The 15,204-nt window shown below is 48.0% G+C and overlaps 1 protein-coding gene across 1 annotated transcript in view; it reads right to left on the bottom strand.

The window, feature by feature from the left end:
* WAPL (WAPL cohesin release factor) overlaps nt 1-3,299 on the bottom strand; it is a 95,742-nt gene extending 92,443 nt beyond the window's left edge. The window contains 1 exon segment of the mRNA XM_080642467.1: nt 2,852-3,299. The gene's annotated coding sequence lies outside the window, so the exon portion shown is untranslated.
* Between the last annotated feature and the right edge of the window lie 11,905 nt (nt 3,300-15,204).

Below are 15,204 nucleotides of genomic sequence, written 5' to 3'. Positions count from 1 at the left end.
TTTCAGAAACATCAAATAATTGACTAAATTTAGTTCCTTGAAATTTCAGAACACTTACTAACATGAGGGAGAAAATCGGGAAAATTGTGCCATTTTCTCATATATTAAAACATGTAGCTTTTAACCCAACCTTAAATTCTAATTCTTGGTCTAATGTAATTTTGAAGTGTAACTTGAAAAATACTCGTTAGCCCTGGCCAGTGTAACTCAGTGGTTAGAGCACCACAGAGAAGGGTCTCAAGGGTTCAATTCCCAGTCAAGGACAAGTACCTGGCTTACAGGTTCCATTCCCAGACCTAGTCAGGGTGAGCGGGAAAGGCAGTCAATTATGTGACAAGGATGTTTTTCTCTCTCCCCACTTCTCCTTCCCTCCCTTCCACTTGCTATAAAAAATGGAAATGATATCCTCTATTTAAGAATAACTATATATATATATGTATATGTATATGTATATTTATTATTTAGTTGGTCATCTCCCTAAGTACAAGCAACCATACTTATTCTCATCCTTAACCCTATAGGCCTGTGATCATTGCTGAGCTACATTTTTTGGAGCTGGTGAACTCCAGCATATTACAATGGTCCTTGGATTATTAAAAGAAGCAACAGAAACATATAACTTTATTTTACTCTTCGCTTTATAAAAAATAAATGGTTTCATCTGAATTATCTACATTTTAATAACAAATCTAGGAAAAAATTTCAGGACAGTATAAAGAGTCAAACAATTTTAAAAACAAGTTACCATACAGTACTCTTTAAACTCTACCAACTCTTTTCCATTTCTTTGACATTCTAAAGTTTAAATATAATATTTAAATATAACTAGAAAAAAATGAACAATTGCCTAGGGGCTTGAAAAAAAATCTTCATCCTGGAATGATATCATTCAACTGCAATGATATCTGACTTACATATTTTTGTTTTGATTTTTTTTTCTGACATATTTTTAAATATACTTGATCTATCCTTTAAATGTTTTCCCTGTGTTAACTTAATCACTATAAACTTAAGTTTTCTATATATTCAGTAGAGAATTTCCCCCTCTCATGTTTGGTTAGAGGCCAATTCTAATTTGGCAAAATAATAATTTAGTCATCATACACACCTGAATTAAGATTAAGAGTCCATAAATTATTTGAAAACCTTTTAACGTATCACAAAACTTTTTACTAGGGGAGATCTTTTTTCCCTTCTACTGGAGATTTAGACTAAAGAATCTTATCGTCTTTTTTAAGTACTGCCTAAACAAAATTAAGTATATTTGGCAGCTATAAGAATTACAAACTGAAGTGATTTTGATTTATTTTCATTCCTCCAAGAATGTAAAGCCTTGATCTACAGACCTACATTTACACTCAGATCCCAACAAAGCTGGAATGTTCTGGATACACTTACAAGGTAATGATCTAAAAATGTTAACTTAAGGCCAAACCAAAAATCTAGACTTGATATCCTTTAGGCCCACACCAGAAAAACTCATTGCAAAAATGGTCCTGGAACTACAAAGCATTCAATGGTCCTCGAATCAGCTGCAAGCTGAAAGTCTGAAGGTAAATATTTAATGTTAAGGAGTTATTTTAAAGGTAAGAAAAATCATGCTTATATCTTTAAAAATAACTTATCTTTTAGAAAGATATACTAAAATACTGATGAAATGATGTCAAGGATTCTCTCACTTCAAGGGGTGTGGAATGTAAAGTGTGTAAATGAGAAAATTTCAGTGGAGTTAATAACTGTTAAATCTGAGAGTAGATGCGTGTTCATTTTATAATATCCCCTACTTTTCATTTCCTTTACAGTTTTCCATAATGTCTTTTTTAAAAAAGACATTAGACAGCCCTGGCTGGTTTGCTCACTGGATAAAGTGTCTGCGGACTGAAGAGTCCCAGGTTCGATTCCAATCCAGAGCACATGCCTGAGTTGTAGGCTCCGTCCCCGGTGGGGGGTTGTGCAGGAGCCTGAGTTGTAGGCTCCGTCCCCGGTGGGGGGTTGTGCAGGAGGTAGCCAATTAGTGATTCTCTCATTGATTTTTCTATCTCCCTCTCCCTTCCTCTCTGAATTCAATAAAAATAATATTTTTAAAAAGTCACTAGACAGATTATTGTAATGGCATTATGTAAGCCTACAGTGTAAAGTGTGTATACATTAAAAGTTAAGTATGCGGACATACCTGACACTATTTTAAGCATATTTCAAGTACACAGGCTATGTTGCTCAGGCTTCCACTTCCAAACAAGGAATGATTCAAAACTAAGTCTTTTCGGTCGCTGGGCCTTTTTCTTCCTTAGCCAAAGTCAATTTTCAGGGAAGTACGCTAAGTCCTCACACTTGCCCCCGTCCAAATCTAGAGTCTTTCGGCTCCCCAAGGTTTTAGGGGAGTCCCTTTAGGAAATGAAGCCGGAAGGGACAAAGCTAGCCCCCACGAAACTCTCACCTGCGGCTGCCGGTGCGCCAGGGGGCAGCGCGAGCGGCGGCCCCACTCTGGCCGGAGCTCACGCAACTTTCCTGCTCCCCGCCCCCACCGCCCAGGAAGGGACGTCGCTCCCGACGCCCCGGAAGCCTCGGCCACAGAATCCCGGGCCGCCAAGGCCTCGGAAGCGCCCAGGCGGAGGGAGAGGGCCAGGACTAGGGGCTGAAACGGCACACTCGGCGCGGCTAGGGCGGGAAGTAAATCAGCAGCCACCCGGAAAGAACTCAGAAAAGGGACAAATAATAGGGAGTTCGGGTGTCCCTGCCCAACTTCCTCTGACCCGGGCGTGGAGACAGCCAGCCTCCCGTCACCCGCCGGAGCCAGCCTCCCGCCCGCCGGCTTCGCTCCGGCCCAGGCAGCTGCCCAGACCACACTCACCCTCGGCGCCTGGCGGGTGCTTTAGCCTTGGGCCGCCTCCGCCTCTCTCAGCCCCAACGGCCCACGGCGGGCGCCGGAGTCCCGCGCGGAAGGACAGGGCCCGCTGGTGCGCGAAGAGCGGCGAGGGCTCCGACGCCGTCAGACCCCGCGACTCCGCTCGCGGTAAATAGGAAACCGGTGAAGGGGGGAGGAGCGGCGGCACCGCAACTTCCCTCCGGGCCTCGAGCGCCCCAGCCGGGCCTGGGCCTGGGCCTGGGCCTCTCGGGCCGCCGAGCCCGCTACGTGCCGCCGCTGGGCCGCCGCCGCCTCCTGCGCCGCCGCTTCCGCCGGTGAATGGTCAGCGCAGGAGTTTGAACAGGGCCTTGAACCATCTCAACGCCATTTGCGCTCCGGCCCCCACCTCCTTCCTCCAACAGCAGCTCGCTCCGTCACTCGCTTCCCACAGGCCCCGCGCGGCGCCCGACCCCGCAGCCAATCGCGCGGCCGCTTACTCAAACCGCCGCGCAGGCGCCGCGCCGCGCCCCGCACGCGCCCGCGCCCGCCATTGGTCCGGACGCGGGGCCCGACGGGAATTGTAGTCCCGGTACGCGAGGTGGCGGGTGCTGAGAGCCCTGCTCGGGAGCGGGATCGGCGGCGGGCGGAGCAGCTCTCGCGGTCGCGGCCTGCCCGGCTCGGGAGCCAGTTCCAGCCCCGGCTCGCCGGAGACGCACGTGGTGCGGGAGGGCCGGGCGCGGTGCAAGCAGCTGTGTCAATCGTTTCCCCTCCGGGGACCGCCGGTGTCTGGGGACGGTGGGTTGTGCAGCTGCGCCGGGCCTGCTGCGGCCGCGGCTCGGGGCGGGGAGGCGGGTGGGGGAGCTCGCGTCTCAGCTGCCTCGCGGGCCCGGTCGGCGCTGGCCCGGCCCAGATAACGACCGCGGGGCCGGGGAGGCCGGGTGCTGGGCACCCGACGGCCCTCTTTTTACTGCGCGGCCCTTACCTTCGCAGTTCTCCCTCCGTCTGCCCCTGGCCCTTAGAGTGAATGAGAATATTGGGTGGTATTAAGGAATTATCTTTAACCTAGTTGGGTGTGATAACGATAATGTGGTTATGTTTTTTTTTGTAAGGCGTACTAAAGTGTTGACGGTTAAAGTGATATGGTGCTGGTGCCTAGAATGCACTGTAAAATAATTCCTGTAAAAACTGAGGGAGGCCCGGCCGGCGTGGCTGTGATTGAGTGTGGACCTATGAACCAGGGGGTCACGGTTGGATTCCCTGTCAGGGCACATGCCCGGGTTGCGGGCTGGATCCCCGGTGTGAGGCGTGCAGGAGGCAGCCGATCCAGGATTCTCTTTCATCCCTTCCTCTCTGAAATTTAAAAAAAAAAAAAAATACTGAGGGAGGAAGAATAAAATAAGCCAGCGGGATGTTTTTCATTGTTGATGCTGCGTGATGTGTATACACAAACTCATTATTTCGGTCTCTACATGCATATCTGTAACTTTCCATAATAAAAGGGTTAAAGAAGTGAACGAGTGATTGCTGGGAAAACAGGGAGGTAGGGGGTAATTATTTCTCGCTGTTTAATCTTTTGTGCCATTTAAGGTTTTTTTTAGTCAATATATTACTTACTCAGAAAAGCAGAGAGAGTGTGTTTGCTGAAGAGCAACTCAGTTTCTCCTGAGGGGCATGACTCATCTGCTCCACGCCCTGGGTTTGGTTGCTCTGGTGGGTTTGGTGGGGTGGTTAATGGAGATCCGCCTGGGAAATTAGAAAACTGCTTATTGCTTTCAGTGAAAGGCCTGCCTCCTCTTCCACAAACATAATTTGCTTTGAGGGCACCCAGAAGATACCAGGTTCCTCCGATATATTCAGAAAACTCTAAAGAAGAAATAGTTCAGAGACCCTGCAGCCCTTCCCAATAGGAATTTAAGGTGGATCTTAGCATGGTTGAAATGTTTTACTTTTCTGCCGCTGCTTTCAAAGTTAATGTTCTGACATTTATAATTTCCCAAATGCTATGTGTGGGTACTTTCTTTGGTTCAAAATAAATCAACTCAGGTAGCCCATGTGAATGAATGGAAGTTATAACAAGTCTGTACATTCCACTATGGTTGATGTATACATAACTTTTTTATTTGGGTCAGTTTTGTCTTTTTAAAAAATAAGCATAAAATCTTGTTTTGTCAGTTTGTTTGAAGCTGCCCTTACTATAATTATTTAAATGACAAGTGATGGGTGCTAATTAAGGGGTAATTATCAGAAGCAAAGGCTTCGATCAAAAAAACCAAAGTGGTGGTGACAGTTTGAAGATCTTCCTGTGAACCCTCCAGGGCCGCAGGCCGGGCCTGGCTGGTGCTGGGAACTTGGCTGGGTCAGTGACTGCACTAAGCTGAAGTGGAGAGCTAATTTTTGTAAAGAAGTAGACAATCTGTGGAGCCCTTTTGGGGGCTTTTTGTGGTTATGTTAAGTAATGGAACTAGCCCTGACCGGTTTGGCTCAGTGGATAGAGCGTCGGCCTGTGGACTGAAGGGTCCCAGGTTCAATTCTGGTCAAGGGCTGATGTTTCTCATCAATGTTTCTAACTCTGTCCCTCTCCCTTCCTCTCTGTAAAAAATCAATAAAATATATTTAAAAAAAAAAGTAATGGAACTAGTGGTGTTAAATTCGTATTACTCAAGAATGATCCCAGTCAGCAGCATGGGCTTAACCTGGGAGCTTGTTGGCAGCACAGCATTCCTGTTCCCACCAAACTCCACTGAGTCAGAACCTGCCCTTCAATGGGGCTCCCGCAGGGGACTGGTCCACATAGTAAAGGTTGACAAGCACTGGTTTAAAGTGCACCCAGAGCCCTAGCCGGTTTTGCTCAATGGATAGAGCGTTGGCCTGCAGACTGAAGGGTCCGGGTTTGATTCCAGTCAAGGGCACATACCTGGGTTGTGGGCTCGATCCCCAGTAGGGGGCATGCAGGAGGCAGCCAATCAATGATTCTCTCTCATCATTGATGTTTCTCTCCCTCTCCCTTCCTCTCTGAAATCAATAAAAATATATTTTTAAAAAAATAAAGTGCACCCATAGCATCTGGCAACAGCCTAGACTTTGCATTTGGATGAGGGAAGGAAGAGGGAGAGCATTAAGGGTTTACTAGGCATCAGGTATGATATGATGCCAGGCTCCTCTGGAAAGCCTCATTTGCATCCCTTCCTGAAGTTATCCCTATTTTATAGGTGAGGAAATGGAGAGGTTGGCATTCGCTCAAGGTATTGCAACTGCTGGGAGAATCAAACTTTTCCTTAAACATCTTATTTCCATTATTACTTGTACACATTCTTGAATCTAGTAGAAAATGGTACATGATTTGAAAAGTAAAAAATTGTGTGTGTTTAATTATATGGATGCTTAGTATATGAATTTCGAGCAGAGCTGTGCTAGGCCTCTCCACCCTTAAATGACCCCTGCCGCTGCGCCCTCCTTCCCCCGCCCCCCCCCCCCCCCCCCCCCCCCGCCCCAAGTGGAGAGCCTGCCCACACTAGGCTCCTCCTGGAGGAAGTCCAGACTCCAGACCTACAGGCTGTACCAGCACCTTTACCATTTACCTCCTTGGTTCCAATGTAGCAAGCAAATGCCCTGAAGGCCCCACCCCCTTCCCTTGACTTGGCCCTGAGTTCCACACCAGAGTGAGTGAACTGGACTCCAGTGTGGATAACACCTAGGCAAACAGCTTTTTTATTTTTATTTTGCTTTTGTTTTCTTAGTTCCCTCAGTTTATAATGCACCACCTAGATTGGTTCTCTTAACCTCTTCAAATCTGCCTCACACACAAAGCAGATAGCCAGTAGGTGCTTCCTTCTTTGCTAGAATGACTCTATGCAACCTCTCAAATATCTGATTTTCCCCTATTAAATGTCATATTTATGCCATAAACTGAAGTCCTGGCTCTGAACCAAGCTTGTATGATTTGATACAGCAGACTTCCCTCCTGTGTGCTGCGTGGAGCAGGGCAGAATCCCCATGACCTTGAGTTCCACTCAAGTGGATTCATACTTTGCTTTAGCTGAAAAAAGAAAATCCTGCAAAGACAACTAATAGGAGAATCTGTTCGCTATTATTGTGCCTTTGTTCTAGCCCAGACATGGGGACTGTCAGAACTAAAGTTGCTAAATAGAGCTGTGTAGTCTTTTTCTGGCAATGTTAGTAAAATAAATTACATCTTTAAAAACTCAGTTCAGAGAACTAGAAGTCAGAAATTACCACATTCGTTACAGAAATTCTTCCTTGTCATAGAAAGTAGAATAAAACTATAAATCGTACACTTGGACGTTGTAGTGGTTATGTTGCAAGAACCTCCAAGAGATGGGCCAGACACTGACCTTTCCCTGACACTCCCCAGCTCCTCTCCTCTGCCCACAGTGGGCAGATGTGACTTTTCAATTAATTTCATCCTGACCAGCCTATTTTAAATTCTAACACACACACACACACACACACCCATTCCCAAATGCTCACTATTCCTACTTTATTTCTCTCCAGGGCATTTATGTTCTCGTGTAACATATCACATATTTTGTGTGTTTGTCTTACGTATTTATCTTCCCAATGAGGGCAGGAATCTTTGCCTGTCTTTTCTGCTCTATCCCTAGCACCTAGAAGAGTGTATGGCACATGGTAGATGCTCAACAAGTATTTGTTGATAAATGCCCCCATTTGTTTTCTTTTTCATGTAAAATTGTATCTTAAAAGGAAAGTGACTTGAAACAGTAGTTTATTACATAACCTGTGGCTCCATAAATTGTTGATGGTTTTCCCAATGGACAGGGGAAGTGCTTTCTGGAGTTACCTTTTGTTCTTGCTTTGGATAGGTTTTTGTTCTGAGAATTGAGAAAAGGAATACTACTATAATCCCAATTACCTTGTTTTTCAGGGTAACTGGAATGTGTTCTCTGGAGATGGTGATTTCCTTTGGGAAATGAACTAACTGTCTAGGACAGTCCAAGCTAGAGAAATTCCCTAGGGACATGTTGTCTGACAAGGTTTGGTACCCACAGATCTCTAAAGCTCCCAATACCTGACTTTTATCTTGGAACAGCTCCGTTTTCCCCAGGGTTTTCACCTCTTCCACCCTCCCCCCCAAAAAAGCCCTCCATCACCAAGAGGAAAATCCAAAGTCCTTAACATAGTCTACAAGGTCCTACATGATCTGGCCCCTGACTACTCCCATCCCTTCCCACAGTGCCAAGCCTGCCCCTATCTACTTCCAGAACCTGCCAAACCAGCTCCTGTCAAGGCCATTGCTGTTCCCTCCACTCGCCCTGGAGATAGGCACATGACTCCTCACCTCTTTCAGGTCTTCGCTCCTGTCTGCGCAGCAGTGCCACCTGACCATGCTATTTAAGCTCAGCTCCTTACCTTGCCATCCCAGTGCTTCATATCTCCTTTACCTGTTGTTTTCTCCAGAGGAGTCATGTTTGTTTTGCATGTTAACTTGTTTATTTTTTTTTCTTCCACTAGAATATAAACTATGAAAACAGAGATTGTTGGCTTTTGTTCATTGCTATATGCCCAGCAGATCTAGAATAGTGTGCCTCAAATATTTGTTGACCGAAAACCTCCTAAGTTGTGATAAACTCTTCTGTATCTGTGCAAAAGATAGGTTGAAACCTCCCACTATAAGAATCATTTTGTCAATTTCTCCCTGTAGTTCTATTTTTATATTTTGAGGACAATATAATGACACATATATTAGTAGTGTAAAATCGTTATAACTTCCTGGTGAAATTGAAAGCTTTTTAAGTAATAAGGGAGATTAATTGCAAAAAATGCCCGAATTTCCCATCCCTCCCTGTATGCACATCTTTTGCATTGTGACTTTGCAGCTCCTCTGAGAATCTAGGTTGACCTTGTAACTTGTGTTGGCCAAAAGAATGTGGCAGAAATTATATAGTTCTGAGCCTTAAGAATCCTTGAACGCTTCCACATTCTCTCCTGGATCCCTGCTACATGGAAAAGAGCTGAGGTCATCTGTTCTCATAGTTTATATTCTAGTGGAAGAAAACAAAAAATAAAAAAGTTAACACCAAGCAACAGCCAGCAGACCCGAAACATGCAAGCCTCACCAGGATCAGCATAGCCACCAATCTGACCTGCAGCCGCCCACAGATGCATGTGTGAGTCCATCTGGGACCAGAAGAACTGCCCAGCTGACTTACAGACTCATGAGCAGTAATAACTAGTCATTATGTTAAGCCTCTGAATTTTGAAATGGTTTGTCCTGCAGCATTATTGTGGCAATAGATAATTGATGGTTAATGCCTCCTCATTTGGATTTCAGCCTTGCAAAGGCTCTCCCGACTGCCCAGGCAACCTAACTCAGCTTCCCAGTCTCTGTATAATTTGGGTGCATTACTTTCTCAATAATACTTATACTTTCTGAAATGACTGTACTTCTTTATTATCTGTCTCCCCCCCTGGACTGTAAACTGTGTGAGGGCAGAACCGATAGCCGCACTGGTTCCTCTCTGTCCCCCGAGCTGCAGTGCCCACTGAGTGCTGGAAATGCGGCCAGTCCAGCTTGAGCTGTGCTAAAAATGCAACATGCCAACTGGGCTTGAAAGACTCAGTACAAAAAACACATAAAGTACCTCAATGTTTATACTGACTAAGTGTTGAAATATTTTCAATATATTAAGTAGAATATGTTATTAAAATTTCATCTCTTTTTACCTTTTTTATGCAGTTACTAGAAAAAGTAAATCTGACTTACATTATATTTCTATGGGAGAGTACTGTACTGATATAGGAGTTCAGTAAATATTTATTGAAGGAAAATATAAAATACACTTACTGAAATAAATGAGCTATCAAGCCAGGGGTTCACGGGGAGGGAGGAGGAGTAATGAGTGGGCCAAGTGCCAAGAATGTTCAGGGTGTTGAAATGATTCTGTGTGACACTGTGATGGTGGGTCCATAATATTATGCATTTTTCTTTTTTTTAAAATATATTTTATTGATATTTTACGAGAGAAAGGCAGAGGGATAGAGAGCTAGAAACATCGATGAGAGAGAAACATCGATCAGCTGCCTCCTGCACACCCCCACTGGGGATGTACCCGCAACCAAGGTACATGCCCTTGACCGGAATCGAACCTGGGACCCTTCAGTCCGCAGGCCGACGCTCTATCCACTGGGCCAAACCGGTTTCGGCAATATTATGCATTTTTCAAAACCCAGAGAAATGTACAACATAAAAAGTGAACCCTCATGTAAACTATGGACTTTATTTTTTTTTATAAGTTTTTTTTTAATATATTTTATTGATATTTTACAGAGAGGAAGGGAGAGGGATAGAGAGCTAGAAACATCGATGAGAGAGAAACATCGATCAGCTGCCTCCTGCACACCTCCTACTGGGGATGTGCCCGCAACCAAGGTACATGCCCTTGACCGGAATCGAACCTGGGACCCCTCAGTCCGCAGGCCGACGCTCTATCCACTGAGCCAAACCGGTTTCGGCTAAACTATGGACTTTAGTTAATAATGTATCGATATTGGCTCATTAATTATAACAAGTACACCACACTAATGCTAGACATTAATAATAAGATGTGAGGGTGAGGATCGAGGCAGTTGGGAGCCCTCCATACTATCATATGCTCAATTTTTCGTGAACTTAAAGCTTTTTAAAAAGTCTTTTAAAAAATGAATCCACTCATACAAGCCACCAGAATTGTATTTCTAAACATAAATTTAATAAACCACTTCCCTCTTTAAAAACTTTAGTGGCTCCCCACTGTCTCCCAGAAACAAGTACACATCCATTGGTATTTGCATTGGTATTTACAGCCTTTTGCCACCCTACTACACTGCTGGTTCCCACCACCTCTCCCCAGCTATAACAAGACGACTCAATCCAGGGTCTGGAGCCTCCATTGCTGGACTCAAGCAATCCCCTCTGCCTGGGCCATCCTCGCTCTCCACTTGGACCTTATCCTATCATACACTCTCCCATAGAAGTCAGTCATGCTGTCTTTCTTAGTTCCATGAGTTCTAAATTAAAAGTAGATAGAGCCCTAGCCAGTTTGGCTCAGTGGATAGAGCGTCAGCCTGCGGACTGACAAGTCTAGGGTTTGATTCCGGTCGAGGGCACATGCCTGGATTGCGGGCTCGATCCCCCATGGCGGGAGAGTGGGGGGAGATGTAGGAGGTAGCCGATCAATGATTCTCATTGATGTTTCTATCTCCCTCTCCGTTCCCTTCTAAAGTCAATAAAAAAAAATATATATATATTTTTAAAAGTAGATACAGAGCCGAAACCGGTTTGGCTCAGTGGATAGAGCGTCGGCCTGCGGACTGAAAGGTCCCGGGTTCGATTCCGGTTAAGGGCATGTACCTTGGTTGCGGGCACATCCCCAGTGGGAGGTGTGCAGGAGGCAGCTGATCAATGTTTCTCTCTCATCGATGTTTCTAACTCTCTATCCCTCTCCCTTCCTCTCTGTAGAATATCAATAAAATATATTTAAAAAAAAAAGTAGATACAGAAAACCAGGCATATGCTACTTTTTAATAAGTTTGGAAAATTAATAATATGAGTTTATATATTAAGCTTAGAAATGTTAGAAAAGAAGTCTGACAACCATGGGTGGGCTAGGTGCTAATATTCTTAAGATGGGAACAGTGGAAGCAGAACAAGGTATAGAATGTCAGTGAAGACTTGCTTGGGCTCGGCTCCTATGCAGGATGCAGTGGGATACCCTGTTGGAAGCAAGATCCATCTTAGCAGTGAGGTGGTGTTGGCTCACTGCCTCCGGGGCACTATGGGAGAGAGGCCTCTGGGCTGTCACCTGCTCTGAAAGCCAATCTGCCTCTGACTGCAGCTCTCCCAAACCAGGATGCCAGGGTGATTCGGTTTCAGGTATCTCACTTCCAGGGCTGATGACGCTGTGCAGTGCGTTACCCTCACTCTCTCCCAGCTTCACAGTGGAGCCGCAGGAGAGCTTGCAGTAACAGGTGAGCAGGCTGCCAGGCGCTGAGTTTACAGTGCAGATTTCTCTGCATCTTTCAGGGGTGTTACAATATCCCACCACTTTGCTGATGGGAAACTTAAGGAATACTGAACAAATAAATAGATGACTTGCTCAAGGTTACCCAGCCACTTTCCAAGGGTTACAGGCATGAAGCATGTGCTATCCTTGGCCCTAAATATGCCAGGTAGAGGAACCCCATACTTCTGTCCTTTCAAGCAGGAGGTACAGACCTGTCTCAAGGGGTGAGGACCCAGTTGAGACCTTGGGGGTATTTAGAGGAAAATGGCCTCTTTTTTTCTCTAAAAGAGGAGGAGTCAGGAATGGCCTGGAGCCTGCGGGAAGGTATAGCAGACCTGGGAGATGATGTAGAGGGACAGACCAATGTGTACAAAGCTAGGCTTAGTCACCAATCCAGGCCACAGTGCTTGTCTTAACCAGGTCATGTACAGTCTCTTCCTACCGTGCCCATTGGGTTCTCTGACAGCACCCAGATGCCCTCACTGGGATGGAGGGGGCAGGCTCCTCCACTATAAGCTGTTTTCCTTCCGTATTCCTCAGCTGGCCCACGGCATCCACAGCTGCCCTTGGCACAGAGAAAAAGGAAGAACTGGATTTCTAAGAAATGCTTATGAATAACCTGGGCTGGGATTGCTTTGGGTGACCAACTCCAGCCTTTGGGTGTAGGAGGGCTCCTCAGCGGGGCTCCCCCACCCCTCTGGATGCACCCCAACCTGGCCCATAGTTTGGGTGGTTTGGCAGCTCTGAAGAGTCCCCAGGCTGAGGGGCTTCTCCCAAGAGAGCAGGAAAGAATCCTGTCCTTTGTGTGACTTGCTTCATTATGTATGAGTGGTTTTGGCTCCCATGGTTGAAAAATGATCATTCCTCTCTTGGACTTTCCTAGCTTGAGGCACAAGCTTTTGGAAGGCCAGACACTGCCTGCTTGGAGGAGGTAGTGGATTAAAGAACCTTGAAGCTGAGGAATTGTGGGAGCCTGGCAGCGTCTTGGGACCATGATGGTGCCTGGGAGGGCTGCATCCCTCCCCAGCACACACAAACCCCGGACCTGGGAGTTAATTCCTGCACAACTGGAACCCCATAAGCAACCGGGGAATCGCGTGCCCCACTCTGTTCTCGCCCCATGAGAATTGATGGAGAACAGGTGGTGTGCCCTTTCTAGAAAGAATCGAGTCAGTGACTAACATTTGATCACAGGTTAATTAATCCACGGAAAGGGCTTCGAAAGTGCTTGGCTTAGTGTCTGCGCTCCCCAAGCATTTGCGGGCACTATTGTTATCCTTGCCGCCACTCCACTGTGGAGCGGTGGGCGCTTGGGCCTGGGCTTGGCTCCGCCCACATGGCCAGGCCCCACCCTCCGCCCTTGACCTGGTTTCCTCCGGGCGAGGCGGGGGCGGGGACTGCGCTGCCCGGAACCTCAGCCTGTGGGTGCAAACCAGGGTGGGTGCCTCTGCTGATTGGGAAAACTTATCCAGCTCCTGGGCTCGGTGCACAGGGAGTCTGGGAAGAGTGGCCGGGCTGTGTAACAATCCACCCGCGTTTGTCTACGTATCACCTGCCTCTCTTGAACCAACACATGTTTATCCGGTTCCCACCCAGCCCAAACGCGGGTTCGGTTTGTCTGCTAATCCCACAGCCGCTTTCAAATAGCGAGACTGGCCACTGGGGAAGCTTCCTCTCCAGTGCACGTGCTCCTGCGTTGGCAGACAAGCGGAGAGGGCTCCCGGTACCCAGGACTCCCTTTTCCCTGGGGGAAGCCTGCGTTTATTTACAAGACGGAGGCGGAGGCGCCGCTAGAGGCTGTCTTGTGCTGATGACCTTGCGGCCCCTTTCTGGGCAGGTCGGTGGCTCCCAGGCTGCGAGCTGAGCGCAGCCGCCCAGCGCTGAGTGCAGCCGCCCAGCGCTGAGTGCAGCCGCCCAGCGCTGAGTGCAGGCGGGTTTTGGGGCTCCCGCCCGCCCCGCCGTGGAGCTGCAGAGGACCGCCTGGTGGCTACGAGACTGGCCTGTCCACCGCCATCTGGGCTTCGATCTCCTTGTCTTATGCTTTTGAACCCAAAAGTGCTTAGCCCCATGCACTGCACCAGCCCCGAAGAGAGGACACCCGCACCTCGGTGCCTCCTGCCACCGCATCCCACCGAGGGGGGCCAGTGCAGCCGGAGGAAGTTCGTGTGGGCGCGGACCCGCCAGGGGGAGCGGGCTCTGGTCCCGAGGCACTGAGCTGCGTGTCTCGGACTGCATTGCCCACCCTGCGCGGCTTGGCTGCGCTCTGCGCTCTGTCCTCCGGCGCTCACGTCCACACTGCTTCCTCCGTCCTGCTGAGGCTGATGGACACGGAACCTCAAAGCCTCCGGCCGAGGCCTCCTCTCTGCCCCCAAACCCCTCGGCGAGCCCTGGGAGCACTCGACGAGGTTCCAGTACTGCTAGCTGTGTGCGCCCTCGGCTTCCCTCCGGACCCGCCTCCCCTGGAGAGTGAGTGTTTTCACTGGGTCCCCGCGGTGGGCTCTTATCTCTGGAATCACAGAGATACTCCCGAGAGTGCCCTTGGGACTGTGGAAAGGGAACTGGGTGTCGGTTCTGATAAAATGAGGACAATAGCTCTGACCGGTTTGGCTCAGTGGATAGAGCGCGGGCTGCGGACTGAAGGGTCCCAGGTTCAATTCCAGGCAAGGGCATGTACCTTGGTTGTGGGCACATCCCCAGTAGGGGGCGTGCGGGAGGCAGCTGATCGATGTTTCTCTCCCATAGATGTTTCTAACTCTATCCCTCTCCCTTCCTTTCTGTAAAAAATCAATAAAACATTTTTTTAAAAAAAACTGAGGACAATACCAGTCCTCTTCCTCTCCCCAGGGGTTTCGCAGGCACCAGTGCGGCCAGGGCCCTGCTGCTTCAGGCCGCGATAAGCTAAGATCAGGCGCAGGCAGCTTGGCTTGATCTCACTCCGCCCAGGAGCCATGGCGTTGCTGGCAGTTACAGAGATTCCCCATAGTCTCGGCCATTGAGAGAGGATATCCACGCTCTTCAAACTCTGTGCCTTGAAAAATGCACGTGGTCTCCCAATTTTGCACCCAGTTTCAGGCTCCAGCCATGAAATTTGTCCAGGCCCAGCTACAAGGATTCAGTTCCAGGACCTTCCAGACAGCACTGCCCTGCTCACCCTCCTTTCCTCTGCCAAGCTGGCCAGTGACTCCCCGCAGGTACCTGGGCTGCGTAGCTGCAGTGTTTTTGTTATCAGGGTGCTGCCTAGTGGAATGTCCTCCCTTGAAGTGCTCTGCCTCACACGCCCTGCAGCCAGGGGTCCTCACCTCTCAAGTGCTACTGAGAAAGGGCTGTAGCCATAAAGAC

The sequence above is a fragment of the Plecotus auritus genome (assembly GCF_963455305.1).
Source record: "Plecotus auritus genome assembly, chromosome: 9".
NCBI lineage: Eukaryota > Metazoa > Chordata > Mammalia > Chiroptera > Vespertilionidae > Plecotus > Plecotus auritus.
The sequence above is the reverse complement of the archived record's forward strand: the minus strand, read 5'-3'. Positions and strand labels throughout refer to the sequence as shown.